The sequence below is a fragment of the Phyllostomus discolor genome, chromosome 3 (assembly GCF_004126475.2).
Source record: "Phyllostomus discolor isolate MPI-MPIP mPhyDis1 chromosome 3, mPhyDis1.pri.v3, whole genome shotgun sequence".
Taxonomy (NCBI): domain Eukaryota; kingdom Metazoa; phylum Chordata; class Mammalia; order Chiroptera; family Phyllostomidae; genus Phyllostomus; species Phyllostomus discolor.
Window position 1 is genome coordinate 59,096,885 of NC_040905.2, and position 21,536 is coordinate 59,118,420.

At 35.6% G+C, this 21,536-nt stretch overlaps 1 long non-coding RNA gene across 1 annotated transcript; it reads right to left on the bottom strand.

Annotated features, from left to right (window-relative positions):
- Positions 1-379: 379 nt before the first annotated feature.
- Positions 380-21,271, bottom strand: LOC118499317. Its single transcript, XR_004901839.1, has 3 exons — positions 21,261-21,271; positions 3,856-3,861; positions 380-472 (listed from the first exon to the last, which is right to left on the bottom strand). It is a non-coding gene; the product is annotated as an uncharacterized LOC118499317 (long non-coding RNA).
- Positions 21,272-21,536: the final 265 nt, after the last annotated feature.

Sequence of the window (21,536 nt, forward strand, 5' to 3'; positions counted from 1 at the left end):
AACAAATGACTGAACAAGAGTGAGAGAAAAGCCTCAAAACCACATACAGACAGAAGAACCAACTTCAGCAAAACCTGTCGACACCCACACAACACAATGTCTCATACAACAGAATGCTGGAAGGAGTGACCCTCAGTTAACCAGTTGGAGGGAATGACCCACCAAAGAAAGACCCAACAACAATCAAAACCTAAAGACATACAGAGAGCCAACATGAATGACAGCCCAAGACCAGCGAGCTCAGGAGATCAAGGAGATTGCACCACTGAATCTCACAGGTCTTCTACCATAAAAGTTCATACCATAAACAGAGGGAGTCAGAACAGATCAATTTAAGAAGTAGGGGATAACAAGAACAGTCTCAAAAACAATGGGAAGACAAAGAAACAATCCCCAAATGAAAGGAAAGGAGGACACCTCAGAAAAAATGTTAAATGAAATAGAGGCAGGTGAACAACCAGATATTGAGTTCCTGATATTGTTTATCAGGAAGCTCAGTGAGCTCACAGAGAATTACCAAAAACTACAGGGAAACTATGATGAACTCACGACAAACTATATCAACATGAAAAAGGAAATAGAAACTATCAACAAGGGCCAAGAGGAAATGAAGAATACAATTTCTGAATTGAAGAACACAGTAGAAGCCATCAAAAGCAGGTTCAATGAAGCAGAGGATTGCATCAATGAGCTGAAAGACAAGATGGAAAGAAACATCCAGAAAGAGCAAGAAAAAGAAAAGAGATTCAGAAAGAACAAAGAAGGGTTAAGGGAAATGCAGGACAACATGAAACATAATAATATCTGTATTATAAGGATACTGGAAGAAGAAAAGCAAGGGATAGAAAACCTGTTTGAAAAAGTAATGATGGAAATCTTCCCTAATTTGATGAGAGAAAAAGTCACACAAGTCCAGGAAACACAAAGATTCCCAATCAAGAGGAACCCAAAGAGGCCTAATTCAAGACACATTATCATTAAAATCACAAAATTCCTAGACAAAGAGAGAATCTTAAAGGCAGCAAGGGAGAAACAGGAAATAACATACAAGGGAGCCCTGATAAGACTAGCAGGTGACTTCTCAATAGCAAGAAGAGAATGGCAAGAAATATTCCCAAAATGAAAACCACGGGCCTGAAACTGAGACTACTCTATCCAGCAAGGCTCTCAATTAAAATGGAAGGCAAAATAAGGAGCTTCCCAGGCAAAAGAAGTGTCAAATAATATACCTCCTCCAAACCAGCTCTGCAAGAGATGCTAAGGGGTATGCTTTAAGACTAGGAAAGAGAGAGTAAGAGAGAGAGAGAGAGAGACAGACAGAGACAGAGACAGAGACAGAGACAGAGAGAGGTACAAAAAATGGCAACGAATGAGTACCTACCAACAATAACCTTAAATGTAAATGGATTAAATTCTGCAATCAAAAGACATAGAATACCTGAATGGATAAGAAATCATGACCCCAGCCCTGGCTGGCGTAGCTCAGTGGATTAAGCGTGGGCTGTGAACCAGAGTGTCGCAGGTTCGATTCCCAGTCAGGGTCCATGCCTGGGTTGTAGGCCATGACCCCCAGCAACCACATATTGATGTTTCTCTCTCTCTCTCTCTCTCTCCTTCCCTTCCCTTCCCTTCCCTTTCTAAAGGTAAATAAATAAAATCTTTAAAAAAAAGAAATCATGACCCACACATATGTTGCCTACAAGAGACCCACCTCAGAACAAAAGACCCACACAGATGGAAAATGAAGGGCTAGAAACAAATTTTCCAAGCAAATGGACAGGAAAAAAAGCTGGGGTAGCAATACTCATATCAGAAAAAGTATACTTCAAAAAAAGGGCCATAAAAAGAGACCCAGAAGGTCACTTCATAATACTCAAGGGAAGAATCTATCAAGAAGACATAAACATAGTAAATATGTATGTACCCAACATGAGAGCACCCAAATATGTAAAGAAAATCTTGGAGGACTTCAAGAAAGATGTTGATAGCAACTCAATTATAGTAGGGGATTTCAACACCCAACTGTCAAAAATGGATAGATCTTCCAAACAAAATATCAATGAAGATATTGCTGCATTGAACAATGTCTTAGATCTAATGAACTTAACTGATATATATATAGAGCCTTTCACCCCAAAGAAGCAAAATACACATTCTTTTCAAATGCACATGGAACATTTTCAGAGATAGATCACATGATAGGATACAAAACAAGACTCAACAAATTTAAGAAAATTGAAATCATATCAAGCATTTTCTCTGACCACAAGGGACTGAAAGTAGAAACCAACCTCAAAGAAAAAAAACCAGAAACACTCAAACTCATGGAGATTGAATAGTATGCTATTAAAGAATAAATGAGTCAAGAATAAGATTAGGGAAGAAATAAAAAACTTTCTGCAAACAAATGAAAATGAGTGCAAAACTTATGGGACACAGCAAAGGCAGCCCTGAGAGGGAAGTTCATAGCAATACAGGCCTACCAAAAAAAAAAAGAAACATTTCAAATAAACAACCTTATCCTGCACTTAAAAGAACTGGAAGAACAAAAACAAAGACAGCCCAGAGCAAGTAGAAGAAAGGAAATAACCAAGATCAGAGTAGAATTAAAGGACAAAAAGCACAATTCTAAGGAACAATAAATCCAGGAGCTAGCTCTTTGAAGATAAAATTGACAAGCCTTTAGCAGACTCATCAAGAAAAATAGAGAGAGGACCCAAATAAACACAATCAAACATGAAAGAGGAGAGATTGCAACTGATACCATAGAAATACACAGGATCATAAGAAATTACTACAAGGAGCTATATCCAAGAAATTTGAAAACTTAGGTAAAATGGACAAATTTCAAGAAAAATATAATCTTCCAAAACTCAATGAAGAAGAAGCAGAAAGTCTGAACAGACAAATAACAGCTGATGAAATTGAAGCAGTAATAATAATAATAAAAAAAAAAACTCCTGACACAAAAAAGCCCTGGATCAGACAGTTTCACAGGGGAATTTTACAAAGCATTTTTAAGGACAAGCTATCCCCTATCCCTCACAGACTATTCCAAAAAATCCAAGAAGACGGAAGACTCCCAAACTCTTTTTATGAAGCCAGCATCATCTTAATGTCAAAACCAGATAAAGGCACAAAAAGAAAGAAAACTTCAGGCCTGTATCACTGATGAACATAGACGTTAAAATCCTCAGCAAAATATTGGCAAACTGCATCCAGCAATTTGTTCAAAAGATCATACACCATGATCAAGTGGGATTCATCCCAGGGATGCATGGATGGTACAATACTTGCAAATCAATAAACATAATACAATACATAATGAAAACAAAAGACATGATCATATCAACAGATGCAGAAAAAGCATTTGATAAGGTACAGCACCCATTTATGATAAAAAACACTGAGTAAAGGGGGAATAGAGAGAGCATTCCTCAGCATAATAAAGGCTATATATGAGAGACCTACAAGCCAACATCATACTCAATAGGCAAAAACTAAGAGGTTTCCCACTAAGATCAAGAACAAGACAAAGATGCCTCCTTTCATCACTCCTATTCGACATAGTGTTGGAAGTCCTAGCCACAGCAATCAGAGAAGAAAAAGAAATAAAAGGCATCCAAATTGGAAAGGAGGAACCAAAACTGTCATTGTTTGCAGATGACATGGTAGTGTACACAGAAAATCCTATAGACTCCACCAAAAACTACTCAATCTAGTAAGTGAATTTGTCAGAACAGTGGTATATAGAAAGCCAATATTCAGAAATCAAAGGCATTTTTTACACCAACAATGAAATATCAAAAACAGAAATGAGGAAACAATCCCATTTGATATAGCAACAAGAAAAACAAAGTACTTAAGAATAAACCTAACCAAGGATGTAAAAGACCTGTACTGAGAAAATGACATAAAGCTGAAGAAAGAAATTAAGGAAGACACAAAAACATGGAAGCATGTACAATATTCATGGATTGGAAGAATTAACATCATCAAAATATCCATTCTACCCAAAGCAATTTATAGATTCAATGCAATACCTATTAAAGTACCAATGACATATTTTACAGATATAGAACAAACATTTCAAAAATTTATATGGAACCCTAAACAAATCTGAATAGTTGCAGCAATTTTGAGAAAGAACAAAGTAGGAGGAATCACAGTACCTGATACTAAACTGTATTACAAGGCAACTGTAATCAAAAGAACTGGCATAAGAACAGACACATAGACCAATGGAACAGAACAGAGAACCCAGAAATAAACCCAAGTCTCTATAGTAAATTAATATTTGACAAAGAGAGAAGAAGCATAAAATGGAATAAAAATAGCCTCTTTAACAAATGGTATTGGGAGATCTGGACAGCTACATGCAAAAAATTGAAACTTGAGCACCAACTTACACCAAACACAAAAATAAATTCAAGGTGGATAAAAGGCTTAAATATAAGTCATGACACCATAAAAGTCCTAGAGGAAAACATCAGCAGGAAAATCTCAGACATTCTATGCAGCAATATTTTCACCAATATGTCCCCTAAAGCAAAGGAGATAAAGGAAAGAATAAACAAATGGGACCTCATGAAATTAAAAAGCTTCTGCATGGCTAAAGAGAACAGCATTAAAATGAAAAAAGAACCAACTATATGGGAAAACATATTTGCCAATGATACCTTGGACAAGGGTTTGGTCTTCAAAATATATAAAGAACTTACACAACTCCACTCCAGGAGGACAAAAAACCCAATTAATAAATGGGTAATAGACTTGAACAGACACTTTTCCCAGGAGGACATACAGAGGGTCCAGAGACATATGAAAAGATGCTCAGCATCACTAGCCATCAGAGAGATGCAAATTAAAACCACAATGAAATATCACCTCACACCTGTCAGAATGGCCATCATTAACAAATCAACAAACAAGTGTTGGAGAGGATGTGGAGAAAAGGGAACCCTAGTGCACTGTTGGTGGGAATGCAAACTGGTGCAGCCACTGTGGAAAACAATATGGGATTTCCCCAGAAAACTAAAAATGGAACTGCCTTTTGACCTGGCAATTCCACTGCTGGTACTATATCTTAAGAACCCTGAAACACCAATCCAAAAGAACCTATGTTCCCCAATGTTCATAGCAGCACAATTTACAATAGCCAAGTGCTAGAAGCAACCTAAGTGCTCATCAGTAAATGAGCAGATCAAGAAAATGTGGTACATTTACACAATGGAATACGACATACACAGCAGAAAGAAAGAAAGAGCTCCCACCCTTTGTGACAGCTTGGATGAAACTGAAGAGCAGTATTCTAAGTGAAATAAGCCAGGTGGTGAAAGACAAATACCATGTAATCTCACCTATAATTGGAACCTAATCAACAAAACAAACCAGCAAAGCAAAAATATAACCAGAGACATTGAAATGAAGAACTGACAGTAACCAGAGGGGAGGGTAGAGGGATAACAGGGGAAAGAAGGGGAAAAGTGGTCAAGGAACATGTATAAAGGACCCATAGAAAAACCAAAGGGGAATAGGATTGAGGGTGGGAGGTGGGGGTCAGTGAGGCAGAGGAGAGTGGTGGGGGGTAAATGGAGACAACTCTAATTGAACAAGTATAAATGAAAAAGCAGTGAAGTGAAAAATAAAAATAAAAAATAAAAATGTAACAGACTGGAATAAAATATTTAAATAGCACATCCAGATGACAAATATATCTATTAAAATAAAATTGTCAATTGGCACTGACCACAAATATGTGGAAAGATTTTCCACCTAATTAATATTCAAGTAAATGTTAAAGCAATGTTGTCATATTATTGATATTTTTGACAAAAAATAAAGTTTAGCTAAAATTCCCCTATGTAACGTCTTACTCCTGGTACTTTTTGGTAAATTGCCTTGGTATTTGTGTTTATTGAGAAGTATTCAAACTAAATTTTCTTTTAGAAGTTGATTATGGAAAATGACATTTTTCTTTTTTTAATTTTATTTATTTTTTTATTGTTGCTCAATTAGTTGTCTGCATTTCCCCCCACCACTCCCCCCCACCCTAGCTAAATCCCACTCCCTCCCTTGTTTCCTTCCTCTCCCTGGTTTTTGTCCATATGTCCTTTATAGTAGTTCCTGAAAACCCTTCCCCCATTTCCCCTCACACCTCCCCTCTGGGTGCCGTCAGATTGTTGTTACTTTCAGTGTCTCTGGTTGTATTTTGCTTGCTTTTTCCTTTTGTTGATTATCTTCCAGTTAAAGGTGAGATCATACAGCATTTGTCCCTCACTGCCTGGCTTGTTTCGCTAAGCATAATGTTTTCCAATTCCATCCATGCTGTCACAAAGGGTAGGAGCTCCTTCTTTCTTTCTGCTGTGTAGAATTCCATTGTGTAAATGTATCACAGTTTTTTATAAGTATGCAGATATTCATAATTTTCAGAAACTACTACATATATTACAAAAATTGATTCATTAAAGAGATAACCATAGGTATCATAATTTGCTCTGTATGTCTTTCAGGGAACCTATATATGCACATGTAAAAACTAACAGACGTGAATATTAAAATCTAGTATCCAGTACAAATGGACAGGCTTTATCTAATGGTAAGTCAGCAAATGATTAAGGTTCAACTAAAATTTAACCAAAAATTTTCTAAGCAAAATAGAGTGAATGCATGGATGGATGGGTGAATGAATGAATGAATTCCGCATTGACTCATTTAGCTTGCAAGTTGTTTGGTAGATCTGATGTAGGTCCCAAATGATCACTCAGACTACAAGGACTACAAATAAGGAGGTATGGTTTTTCAGAGAAACATGCATTTTATATTTGTTCTATTGTTAGAAGAACAATGAATGGACAAAAATATGACTGTAAATGTCCAGTAAAGTGAAGAAGAATTTGTAACAAGCAATGGATGGGAAAGTTAATTTCAATAAGAGGGTGCAGCAAGACACTTTGTAATACGGTCTTGTTCCATGTTGGTCCCCAGCAGTGCTGATAAAGCAGCAGAAGGAGCAGTGGCCATACCCTTGTTCTCAAATTACTTCATTGAGACAGTAACCAGAATTGTAGATGGAAATGAAGAAGTAAATTCAAGTCATAGGACTCAACTTGTGTTTTCTGGGATATAAATAGCTTTTTATTACTTTTGTTACATGACAGTGACATATACATTTACAGATACATCTGTATCTGTAAAAATGCTATTTATTTATTTTTTAAAGATTTTATTTATTTATTTTTAGAGAGGGAAAGGAGGGGGAGAGAGAGAGAGAGAGAGAGAAACATCAATGTGTGGTTGCTGGGGGTTATGGCCTGCAACCCAGGCATGTACCCTGGCTGGGAATCGAACCTGGGACACTTTGGTTCCCAGCCCGCGCTCAATCCACTGAGCTACGCCAGCCAGGGCTAAAATGCTATTTATTGATGGTTCAATTCAAGTCATACGACTCAACTTGTGCTATCTGGGATATAAATAGCTTTTTATTACTTTTGTTACATGACAGTGACATATACATTTACAGATACATCTGTATCTGTAAAAATACTATTATTGATGGTTTTATTATGCAATAATTATGATATATAACTTAGTGTAGTATTTCTATAAGGCCAGATACTCCCAGTATAACAGCTGCCATTGGCCAGTTATCTGCTATTGATTTTTTAAAGGTGTTAAACCAGTGTTAGTAAGTAGCTGTTATCTGTTATGAAAATTTATATTACCTCTTTTCCTTTTACAAAAATACTGATTCCATTAAACTAACACCATGATCCACTGGTTCAAGATTAAATATTTAGTATTAGTTTATTTGTATTGTTCTATAAAATGATTCTGTTTTTTTTCTCAGTATAGGTCATTTTATTTCATAATAATCTTATTTAAATAAGCAGTCTTTCTTGTACCAGCATGGAATGGCAGTCTCTAAGCATATCTCATGGTTCCTTGGTGGGATGGTCACTTAATGATCAAATTAGAGCTCACTCAACCAGATCTGTGGTAACAACAGTTACTAGCTGCAGCTCTCCTTTTCAGATTTACAGAGCATCCAGGTGGAGTTCATTACTGTGAATCACCCAGCATGGTCCCCTGGCAGCAGATTAAGAAAACAGTCTAAATTAGAGATGGCTGCACAGCTAAACTTATTCCTCGTTCAAAATGTAAGGCCCCCTATGCTTACCACATACATCTTATCTGCAGCAACTTTCTATCCTGGGAGGTCTCTACTACTATTGCTGCTGTATTTGTACAATACCTAAAATATTTATGAATCTGAAAGCTGAAAAATTACAGATTTGCTGTTAATACATTCCACAGCTGCATGTTCTTGGTTTGCAAATTTATAACTGGGAATTTACTACTAACAAATCCAGCTTTGAACAATTGTATGCATTTTGGTTGCCCGATCTCTGTTACTCTCACTCCCCAGGCTGGGATGGCTGCAATGGTGGTACAGCCTCTGGGGAAGGCAGGAGGAGGGCTGGATGGAACTATATGCCATCAGTCACCAACGGCCCCTCTGGCTGATTAAGTAGCAGGTGTTAATAGGAACCCAAGGGAGTGCTCTCCAGTTCCGTTTAGCTGGAAATGATAGTGACATGATTCAAGGCCTGAAGGGTTTGGAGCCCTTTTAGTAAGGGGGAAGGGAAGTGGACTTGTAAAGTGGCAAATAATAGAAGGGTATGTTGTTATGAAAGGCATCTCCTAATGTTTGAAAGATATTCAATTTTTGAAGACTTGAAAAATGAAAATTCTAATAGACATATGCCAAACATTAAAAAAAAGGAATGAGGAAATACTCTAAACTTTAAGGCACTGATCACTCTTTATGATTTTAGTTTTATTATTTATTAAAACAAATATTATAAGGTTTAATTCTTATCTGGGACAGGTATTTACTAGGTAAATAGCCAAAAAATTGATGTTATGAAAATATTGCAAAAAAATTCCATATCCCTTACAGAATTGCTAAACATATGCTTATATATAAAATATACAAAAATCAATGGATCTGATTGATATACAAGTCAGAGATGATTATTCAAATATGTAAACTTCAGATTTTGTTTATCTGCAAGATTAGTCTTTCTAAAAGATGAATCTTTCCTGTGTCTTAAAAGAGTTTTTTAAACAAAGCTTTTAAATTTGATATATACAGAATTAAAATATTTTAAGGACTTTTTGATATCAGTACCCCACAAAGACTGTTACACTTCCTTCTGTTCATTAAATACCACCCCTTATTATTTGCTGTTAACAGCATTGTTCAATTTTTGTACTTATTGATAAATTTTATACTTTATAGAATATATTACATATTCTTTTGTGCCTAGTTTATTTTACCTAACATAGTTGTGAGATTAATAGATATCACTGTATGCAGTGCTGGTTTATTCATAATTATTTTTGTAAAGCATGTAATGAAAAGATATACCATAATTTATACATTATAAAATTGATGGTTACTGAATCTTTCCCAAATGGATATTAAGTATAATATTTATGGGAACATTCCAATACATGTCTTTTGGTGAGGATAGATACATGCTGCTAATTGGTATAAACCTAGGAGTGGAATTGCTGGATTATTAGGTATGAAGATCTTCAGCTTTAGTAAATATTGCCAAAGACTTTATTACCAATATCTAAGAGTTCTGGTTGTTCCACATTCTCCCAAACATTGTTTTATTTCTCTTTCATTTTTGCAGTTCTTTGTGGTTTTAATGTCCTTTTGTCTAATAATGAACAAAATTGATCACTTTCTTATGTGTATTGGACACTTGGATATCTCCTTATGAAGTGTTTAAGTCTTTTGTCCATTTTTATTGTTTTTTTCCTTATCAATGAATAAGAATTCTTTATATATTCTGGATACAAGTCTTTCTTGGACATAGGGATAGAGACTGTTTCTCTCAATCAAGGCTTGCCTTATCACATTCTTAATACCTTTTCTTTGAAAATAATACATTAATTTTAATATAGTCAATTTATCACTATTTTCTTATGGCTAATCCAATTCTGATTCTGTTAATATCAGAAGAAATTAACTTTTAACCAGAATAACTTAAGAATTTTAGAAAAATATAAAATACATATTTAAGGCTTTGGAAAGTCACTGAAACCAGAAAGAACCTGGAAGAGTCAACCCATAAAAATTGGGAACTATATTAAATAAGATTTGCATTTAGTTTTAACCTGTGCCAACCTCTGGTCCATACAGCATGGAGCTGCTGAGGCAGAAATCCACATCTTAGTAGTTGGAAGACTCAGAAAATAGAATTTAGGGCTTCTAGACTGGAAAGTGAGGAGAAATCCCAGGAAGATAGGAGACACAGAAGGGGAAATAATAACAATCTCCTTATAAATTCTACCTCTGCCCTTGGCTCACTCCTGAACTAAGTGTGCTGCATAAAGGAGACTGTAAGGAGCCCTGCAGAAGGCAGCAGTGGAAAGGCTGAGGTGAGGAAGATTCAACTATTATCAACTGGAGGGGGCAAAGGAATTTGCAATTTTAGTCCAGTCAAGTTAATGCATTTTTGGAGGAAGATAAAAGAAGGTAGAATGTCTACAAAGTAAAAGTAAAAAATAACAAAATAAAAATAATAGTAAAATAAAAAATTAAAAAGTGAAAGTAAAAAAATAAAATGAGATGACTGGCATTTAACTGCCTTTTTCTACTGTTGCAGTAGAGCACTTTCCTGCTATGACTTACAATATCATATCCAAAAACACAGTTAAAGTAATTTACTTATCAATCCATGTAAATGCTGTGTAGTCATTCATCCCACAAAAAGAGAGGTACTTCCCATGGAACTTTAGTAATTGTTTAACCTGCTCTCCAACCAGGAAGGGTAGAATGGGGTGGAGGGAGGGGTCTGTGCAGGAAGCATAGTTATATACTTGCTCATTCCCATGGTGTAAATCCTTCAATCCTGGCTAATTTCAAACTATACCCATGATATTACAGAATGCATAGTTAGAAGATGGTGCACTTAAAATCCTGCTTAAATTAGTCCCTAGAGTCACAAAATGTTAAAATGATTTTCTGTAACAAATAAGTGTTGAAACTATAATTTGTCTTTATATTATTTTGAAATTTAATCATGTTGACCTTTTAATAGGAAAAAAGTTTTTAAGAAAGAGGAAGTCAAGCTATGGATTTTTGTGAAGTAAATTAAATATTAAAAGGCAGTAAGAATTTTGTTGATCATTGGTATCTCTTGTTTTATAGTCATTATTTCTCACCATCATGATCATCTTAATTATCCATTAACAAGATGGTTAGAGCAATAACCATTAAATGAAGCTTATATAAATGGAAATATGATGTTTCAAACATTTTATCTTGAACTATTATAAGTAGCAATAATTATAGAAATGTGTCAAATATATATTTTTAAAGATTTTATTTATTTATTTTTAGGGAAAGGGGAAGGGAGGGAGAAAGAGAGAGAGAATAACATCAATGTGTGGTTGCCTCTTGAGTGCCCCTTACTGGGGACCTGGGCTGCAACCCAGGCTTGCCCTGACTGGGAATTGAACCACTGACCCTTTGATTTGCAGGCTGGCACTCAATCCACTGAGCCACACCAGCCAGGATGTGTCAAAGATACTTTGAATTGAAGTGTATTACAATTAAATTACGACAGAATGCTATAAAAATAAACAAAATAATTTTTTAAAATGAATACTATATAGCATTCAAGAAGACGACAAAATTAATTACTATGTTACAGAATATTGTGTTCTATTTCTGTGGCTCTATAATTAGAGAATAAGACCCAATGGTGTAGAGGAGGCACCAAGTAGCCTACATTTAAGGGGAAAAATAGTTTGTTTCTGTGTAGCCCTTCTGGAGTTTTAGGAGGCAGCAGAACTGACTCTGAAAAAATGTCAAGTAAACCAGAAAATGGCAGAAAGCAAGAAAGGAAAAGGAAGGCAAAAACAAAGGAAGGAGGGTGGGAAAGAAGGGAAAGGGGATGGAGAAGGGAAAGGAAACAAAAGGGAAGGAAAGGAAAAGAGTTATATAATTTACCACTGGAAGGTCTAGAGAAGAGAACTGCTTGGACAGCGGCAGATGGATAGACAGAATTGGCCCACTAAAGAAGCCTATTTCTTCCACCAACTGGTCAGAGCTACAGCCTGCTCCCTAGCACAGGGCATGATGCTGGGCGGTATATGAGGGCCACAGATTTGACAAACCTAAGTCACTTACCCCATCCTAGCTGACCACAAAGCCAGGAAACAGTATATCTGACTTTTTATCTTCTGAGGTGAGACGTTGCTTCATTTGGTGGGGAAATTGCACAAAGAAAATAGGTTTTCAATGCTGAGTGGGCAAAAAGGAGTACAAATATAAATTATATCATATTTAAAGTAATTTCTAGTTTATAAAAAGAAGATAGTTGAGTCAATACTATCATTTGAGCACAGCATTAAAGTAAGAAAACATCTGTTTAAGTGACCATGCATATTCTTTAACAGTTACTCTGTGCTGCAGCTACAGAAATTCTTGCCTTTCACTCCTATTTCCTGAACTATCAGTTTGTAGTTGTACAGTAGTAACAAATGTTTGTTACTCCCTGTGATGACTGACTTAGTTGATTTTTTAATGGGATAGTTCATCTTGACATCATTCAACTTGATGGTGCTCTTCATTTATTAAATGTACAACTGTCTATTCTGCTTGGACGCTAAAAGACAAAGGTAATTAATGGAGGTGTTAAAATGAGTCAAACATTATTCTTTAAAACTTTCCATTTTTCCCACAAATAATTAATTCTATCATTTGATTGAATCTTAGGAAAAATTTGTCATGTTTTACTCAATGTGGACCTTTCGGGAATACTCAACATTATTGTTCACTTGTCCAGTGGTTCTCTACCTATTCCCATGCCATACTACCTCCATCTCCTGACTAAACTTTCATTTAGTTTTCACATCTCAGCCCAAGTTTTACTGCCTCTAACTCTCATGGTAAGTGTGCTTATGGAGCTATCTGACAGCATTTTATAACACTTAATATGATTGTAATTTTATGACTCTTATTGTATTTATTTTATAATATGCCCCCCAAACAGACAGATAATTCCAAGGATGAAAGGATTATATCTTTGACCTATTTTCTACAACAAGCAGAATACTTGACATGTAGTTAAGGGCCCAATACATTAATGTTGAATGGATGAATGAATGAAAAGTAAGCATACAGACAGTTTAATTCCAATAAAAATAAAAAGTAATCAAGAAATAAATGTTAAACCAATTAAATGAACTAAGTATGCTTATGATTTATTATGATAATTACCCATCAGCTTTTACTTTCATATCAACTCAGTGATTTTGTTGTACAAAATTCTTGGCTTGTAGATATAACTCCTAATATTATCATCAAAAGACAGATGAGAAAATTGACAGTTTAAAAACTGGGATGAATTTTCAAGAACCATTTATCAAACTAGTGACCAAAGGACTTGTATTAATTGGTACTAAATTTGTACTAAGTTCAGTGTCCCATGACCTGAAACAGAATGCAGGTAGCTTTCTCTTTGTGGAGAATTAGTACATTACTATAGACTTTTAGGTTTACATATGGCTAATAGCTTCTTACTAACACCTACTAAATGTGTGGTTAAAGAATACTAATATTTGTTATGCTAAACCAAACTATTAATTCAGCAAACTTTTTCATAACTCTGTTAGTATGTGGGCAAGAAGTCTCCCTACCACTCAGTGTCTGGCAACAGAGTAAAACTCCTAGTGTACATGTATATTTGTGGGTAACTGGGGTTTCCACAAACTTTGTGGAGGACTTTTGGTTATCAATAATTCATCAGAATATTTTGAGTATTTTGTGGTTTTCAACAACTGATACTCTAGCAAACAATTACAAATTATTGTAGATTTATCTTCATCATTATGCAGTTTGTTTGTTGGACTGTTGTTTGAGAGAACACCACTTTTTGGAACAACCGATATGTAATTATTTTCTTAAATTACCATAACTGGACTTTATCACTCAAACTTTACTTATTAATGTAACAAATGCATTAATTAAAAATGTTTATCCTAGGTCATTCAGTAGGTCTAAAGCTTATATTTGTAAACTATTTGCAACATAAGCATTCATAAAATATTCCATTTTATGTTGTCTACAGACAGTTAGAGAACTAGTGATATAACATTTGTTACACGTGAAATTCAGATAAGAATTATCGTAAGCCTGTCCCTAAAGCAAATAATGGTGAGTGCATTAGCCATTGCCTCAAAATGCTTCTTTTTATTATCTCAGACACTTATCTCTTCATAAAAGAGAGATATTTTTGCCTCCCTAACTCAGGTAAAAATCTTTTGAGATCTATGATGCTAAACAAATAATCTTAGTCAGAATTTTAATGAAATTTTGTACTAAAATCAGCTGGTTTTCTTTTTCAAGTAATTTATCATTAATAATAAAGTAATGACTTTTAAAAAGTGACTTGTACATCACAATGTATTTATATATACAAATTGATTAGAGTAGGTACAAAATTGTATTATAGTACAATCATTCTTTTATATTTAGATCTTCAAACTCCTGCATTAGGTCAAGAGGGTTAACCAGGCAAAGTTAATTCTGAAGAAAAAAATCACATTAAAATTGGTAATAAGACTTGGAGACTATTTTTCCCAAGTACACATCCTTGTATTGATTAGTCATCAAAATATTAGCATTTGCTTCAAATATAGCAGTTTAGCAATAACAAATCTTTAATTTATATAATTGGTTAATTAGACTTGTAAGGGTATTGTCAGCATAACTTGAATTTTTTTTTTTTTTACATTTAGAGAGGTAAAGTTATAATAGCTTTAGTTAGATAGAATAGACACAAATTGAGAAAAACTCTTCCTCCATATATGATGCTAGAGGTATAAATCTTTATAAATTAGTAACCTAATAATAAGCATGTTAAAATATTTTTATTAGTATTTGTAGAAGTGGTTCTGAAAACCTTTGTGCTAATTGAAAATCACTAGTTAAAATTAACAATAATTAAAAAATTGTAATCTCAAAAATATCTTTGGGTTTTTAAAATTTTTTTAAAGATTTGTATTGCCCTGGCTGGCGTAGCTCAGTGGATTGAGTGCAGGCTGCAAACCAGAGTGTCCCAGGTTTGATTCCCAGTCAGGGTAGATGCCTGGGTTGGAGGCCATGACCCCCAGCAACCACACATTGATGTTTCTCTCTCTCTCTATCTCCCTCCCTTCCCTCTCTAAAAGTAAATAAATAAAATCTTTAAAAAAAAAGATTTTTATTATATTTTTCCATTACCAGTTAGTCCTCTTGTAGCCCCTCCCCCCTGTTCTCACCATGCTGTTGTCCATATCCATCAGGTTTTTTTTTTTGTTCAAACCCTCTACACCCTAACACCCCGCCCCTCCTGAGCTGTCAGCCTGCTCTCTATTTATGAGTTTGTCTCTATTCTGTTCCATTTGTTTATTAGATTCCACATATGAGTAAAATCATATGTGTCTTTCTGATTGGCTTATTTCACTTAGCATAAATCTTTCCAGGTCCTTCTATGCTCTCACAAAGGGTAAAATTTTCTTCTTTTTTATGGCTGAGTAGTATTTCATTGTTTATATATCCCATAATTGTTTTATCCACTTATCTGCTGCTGGACATTTGGGCTACTTCTATAACTTGGCATTTGCAAATAATGCTGCAGTGACCATAGGGGTGCTTACATTCTTTCAAATTAGTGTTTTGGGTTTCTTTGGTTATATCCCAGAATTGGGATTGTTGGGGCAAAAGGCAGATCCATTTTTAATTTTTTGAGGAATCTCCATACTGCTTTCCACAGAGGTTTCACCAGTATGCATTCTAACCAACAATGCAAAAGGGCTCCTTTTATCCACATCCTCACCAGCACTTGTTTGTTTATTTATTGATGATAACCATTCTGACAGGTAAGAGATGATATCTCATTGTGGTTTTAATTTCCATTTCTCTGATGATTTTTGACATTGAGCATCTTTTCGTATGTCTATTGGCCATCTGTGTGTTCTCTTTGGAGAAATGTTTATTCAGGTCCTTTGTCCATTTTTTTAATTGGATTGTTTGATGTTTTTGGTTTGGAGTTTTGTATGTTCTTTATAAAGTTCCAATATTAACCCCTTATATGCATTGACAAATATGTTCTCCCATTATGTGGGTTATCTTTTCATTTTGTTGATGGTCTCCTTTGCTGTGCAAAAACTTTTCCCCCCTCCATATCCCTCTGTTGGTATGGTGACTTTATTTTTTAAAATTTTTATTGTTGTTCAGTTACACTTGTTCCCCTTTCTCCACCATTACTCTCCCCTGCCCTGCCCACCCTCCTTCCCTATATTCAATCATCTGCACCCCTACCCCCATTGTCCTTGTCCATGCATCCTTTATACATGTTCCTTGACTTGGCCCTTCTCCATCTTTCCCTCATCAGTACCTTACCTCTTCCCCTCTGGTCACTGTCAATTTGTTTTTTAGTTTGATGGAATCCCATTTGTTTTTTTTTTTCTTTTGTTTCTCTTGCCTTGGGAGATAAATGTGATAAAATATTGCAATGAACAATGTCTGAGCTCTTGCTGCCTATGTTTTCTTGGAGAATTTTTATGGCTTCGAGTCTAATATTTAAGTCTTTAATTCATTTTGAATTTATTCTTGTGTGTGGTATAAGAAGGTGGTCTAGTTTCATTTTTCTGCATGTATCTATTCAATTTTTCCAACATCATTTTTTGAATAAATTATCTTTAGCCCATTGTATGTGCTCGCTTCCTCTGCCAAATATTAACTGACTATAGAAGTATGGGTTTATTTCTGGGCTCCCTATTCTGTTTTGTTGATCTGTATATCTGCTTTTGTGCCAGTACCATGCTGTTTTGATTACTATGTTCTTATAGTATGGTTCCATATCAGGTAGCATTATTCCTCCAACTTTGTTCTTTCTCAGGATAGCTGTTGCTATGTAAGGCATTTCATTGTTTCAGATACATTTTCTAATTATATTTTATATTATGTTATTACAGTTGTCCTGATATTTCTCTCTTTGCCCCCCTCTCCACCCAGCACCCCTCGGTCCCTCAGGCAATACCCCCACCATTATTCTGTCCTTGATCACACATATAAATTCTTTGGCTACTCCATTTCCTATACTGTACTTGACATCCCCATGGCTATTCTGTGACTATCTATCTGTACTTCTTAATCCCCTCACCTCTTCACCCATTCTCCCCCTTGCCCCTCCCATCAGGCAACTTTCAGGTAACTAACTTCTTTTCTCTTTCTTTTAAGAGTCTCTCTTTATCTTTAACCTTTGGTCTTTTGATACTGGTGTGTCTTAGAGTGGGCTTCTTTACATACATCATAATTGGGACTCTCTGTTCTTCCTGGACTTGTATGTCTATTTTTTTCACCAATTAGGTAAGTTTTCTTTCACTATTTTTTCAGATAAATTTCTGATTTCTTGCTCTTTCTCTTCTCCTTCTGGCACCCCTATGAGGCAATAGTTGGACCCCTTAAAGCTGTCCCAGAAGCTGTTTATACTATCCTCATTTTTTTAATTCTTTTTTCTTCTTATTGTGTAGGGGGTTTTTTCCTTCCTTATGTCCCAAATCATTTATTTGATTCTCAGCTTCATCCATTCTACTGTTGTTTCCCTATAAATTGTTCTTGATTTCAGTGTATCCTTCATTTCTGACTGGGTCTCTTTTACACTGCTGAGGTTCACTAAGTTCCTTGAGCATCCTTATAACCAGTGTTTGAACTCTGCATCTGATAGTTTGCTTATCTCAATTTCATCTAGATCTTTTTCTTGAGTTTTTATCTGTTCTTTCATTTGGGCCATGTTTTTTTGTCTCTTCATTTTGACAGACTTCCTGTGTTTATTTCTATGTATTAGGTAGAGCTGCTTTGACGCTGTATCTTGGTAGCAAAGCCTAATATAGTAGGAGTCTTGTATAGTCTAGTGGCACAGACTCCACTATCACCCAAGCTGAGGTGTGCCTTTAGTGTGGGCTGAGTACACCCCCTCTTGTAGTTGAGCCTTGGTTGCTGTAGCAGGTCAATGGGAGGGATTTACCCAGGCCAGTCAGCTGCAAGGATGGCTGTGACCACTGACCACCAACCTCCTACTCTCTAAGGAGGATCAGGTGTGCAGGGGTAGGTGATGATGCTCTGATGTGGTCTGTAGCTGTCCACTAGGTGTGTTGGCCCTGGGGCTTCCTGGTTGGTGCAGGAAAAGGTCAGCCCCCACATGTGTTTTGCCTGGAGCTCCCTGCCTAAGCTCTAAGGCAATCTGAGATGGTTGCTAGTCATGTTGGGCTTGGAGATTTCATGTGAAGTCAAGCTGTGACTCTAATCTGGTTGTTGCTAGGGATCACTGAAGCCAGCTGTTGCTTGTTTGATAAGATTTAAGAGCCAAGATCAGCCATTCTTATAGAAAAGCAGCTTGGGTGGGCCCTGTAAGTTGAGTAGAGCCTCTGTGGATCTCCAAGGTGGGTCACACAGTTTTAACCAAGTTGAAAGAGTCTTAGATATTGCACCAGCCTACTGGCTCTGTGGAGGAAGGGCTCAGAAAAAGGACAATGGCCTCTGCTTGCCTCAATGCCAGACATTTCAGTCTCTCCCTATATACAACTGGTGCTCTTCAAACTACCACCCCAGTGCTGGAGCTCTGAGTAGGTGTGAGTAGGTGAGTCCATGTGTGGCTCCCAAGAGAACTGCTTAGGGCTCCAGCAGCCTCCTCTACCAAGTTCATTCCCACTGGTTTTCACAGCCAAAAGTGGGAATTTATCTTCCTCTCACTGGATTCCTGGCATGGGGGGGTATGTGGACCTGGGACTTCTCTTTCCCAAGATATTCCTCCTGAAGTGTTATCCACATGGGTACGGGGACAACCCTTTCCATGTCTGCATCCCTACTCCCAGTCTAGATGGATGTGGTTTCTTTAATTCCATAGTTGTCAGACTTCCATTCAAGTCAATTCCTGACATTGCTGAGTGATGTTCTATATTTTATATTTTAGTTCTATATTTTATTGTAGTTTTGATGTGGTTGTGCAAAGAGGTGAGCCATGTCTGCTTACATCACCATCTTGATTGGAACCTCATATAAATTTTTTAAATATTTGTTCCAGGTCTGTGAAATATGAAATTGGAATCTTAAAAGGAATTGCACTGAATCTATAGATTGTTTTGGATAGAGAGGACATGTTAATGATGTTAATTCTTCCTATCCATGAACACAGTATGTACTTCCACTTATTTGTATCTTCTTTAATTTCTTTTTTCAGTGTCTTATAATTTTCCAAGTACAGATTTTTTACATCCTTGGTTAGATTTATTCCTTGGTATTTTATTATTGTTGAAGCAATTGTGCATGGGATTGTTTTCTTAATTTCTCTTTAGTTTATTATTGGTATATAAAATTGCAACTGAATTTTGGACATTAATTTTATATTCTGCCACAATAGAGTAAATTTAGGCTTAATCCAGGCTTAGTCAACTTATTTTTTTATCCTGAGATCAATATCAGTTTCTCCAGGTTTATAGCAAGAAAAACAAAATGAAAAGTTTTAGTGTTCTTGAGGAAATGAGTAATGTTAAAGTTAAGTTTCTTTACAAGGAATTTCCAGAGGCTCTAATAGCTCATGTGCCCCATGACTTTCCATGAAAGAAAGAATCAGGCTGTGGCAGAATTTTAGGAGAGGTAAATCAAGAGATAAAAGAATATTGAGAATCCAAACTAATCTGAACATGCTCTTTGAGAGTTGCAAAAGTGTATTATATCATTTCTTCTGAAATAGCAGTCACATTAAACATGGCCAGATTTATAAATCATCAAGCTTAAATTTAAAAACTTTTACCTTAGTGGGTCTCTATATTCCTCAAAAATCAAAAATTTTCAAAATATTATTTATTGATATTTCCTGCCTTAGAAAACTTTCCAAAGCTTTTTTTTTTTTTTACCATTTCCCAAAAGTGCAGGTGGCCAAATCATTTCTTTTAGAAGTATGCAGATTACTGCTCCTCAAAGGCTCTTCACTCAATGGGGCTAAATACATATCCATGCAAGGCGAGGATGGTATTGAGTCAGAAAAATCTTGAAGGGCCAAGAGACCAAAATAAACATGTTTTCAACTCTTCTGACATCTGGTACTCAACATAAAATAGCAATATTGAAAAATTGTTCAAAGATGCTTGTTTCAAATTTTGATTCACGTTATTTTATATTAGTATCTACCAGTGCCATTGACATAGTGATACAGAGAAAATTGTTCTCTAGTATGTTCAATTTGACAAAGCAGTTCTTAAAATAATAATTTATTATGGTACATTTTGACATAGTGATTCATTTAAAAATAGCTCTTGTTTGTAACAAGAGGACTCCCCCCCACCCACTCCTGAATTGGAGAGAGTATATGGAACACTTTCTGTAGTGATAACATAAAACATTTAATATTGCTCAATTCAATGAAGTTCTTGTGATAGTTGTTCAGAATTGTAGTAAAATTAAAATTATACTATAGTTAAAGAATATCTTCTTTTTCCCCTTAAAGCAAAGCTTTGTCCTAACAAAAACTTAACAAATTCTAAATTAGGACAACTCTCATCAGCCTAAATGCTAAAAAATGCTAAGGATTAGAGCAAATTTGTTAAGAAGTTATCTTGTAACATATTCAAGTTAATTGATTTTTACTTATTTGGTTTGTTAGTCGTTCAATAAACATTAATTATATAAATATTTATTGTCCATGATGTATTAGATATTAGTCTAGAAGATAAAAAACAAGATAGCATTTATTGATCTTTTATTTTAGTGGGAAGAGCTGGACAATAAAAAAGAACTGACTATGCATCCCAATGTTCATAGCAGCACAATTTACAATAGCTAGATGCTGGAAGCAACCAAGATGCCCATCAGTAAATGAATGGATTAAAAAACTATGGTACATTTACACAATGGAATTCTATGCAGCAGAAAGAAAGGAGGAGCTCCTACCCTTTGCAACAGCATGGATGGAGCTGGAAAACATTATGCTTAGCGAAACAAGCCAGGCAGTGAAAGACAAATACCATACGATCTCACCTTTAACAGGAACCTAAATAACAAAACAAAGAAACAAGCAAAATATAACCAAAGACACTGAAATAGAGGCCAGGCTGACAGTGCCCACAGAAGAGAGTAGAGGGAATTTAAGGGGACAGTGGGAAGGGTTCACAGGAACAAACTTAAAGGACACATGGTCATAAACTAAGGGGAGGGTGGTAATGGGAGGGAAGTGGGGAGGGTTGGGAGGGGGGATTGGATTGGGATTAAAAAGGAGAAAACTGTATTTGAACAATAACTAAAATAAAAAAATAAATAAATTATGGTAACTTCCATGAAAATAGATTATGTAGCCACCTTACATTAGATGAATAGGAGAAGGTATCATTTAGGCTGAAATCTGAATGGCACAATAAACCAGTTATGCAACCATCAATGAAGAGGTATGTCATGCAGACTGAGAAGCCAC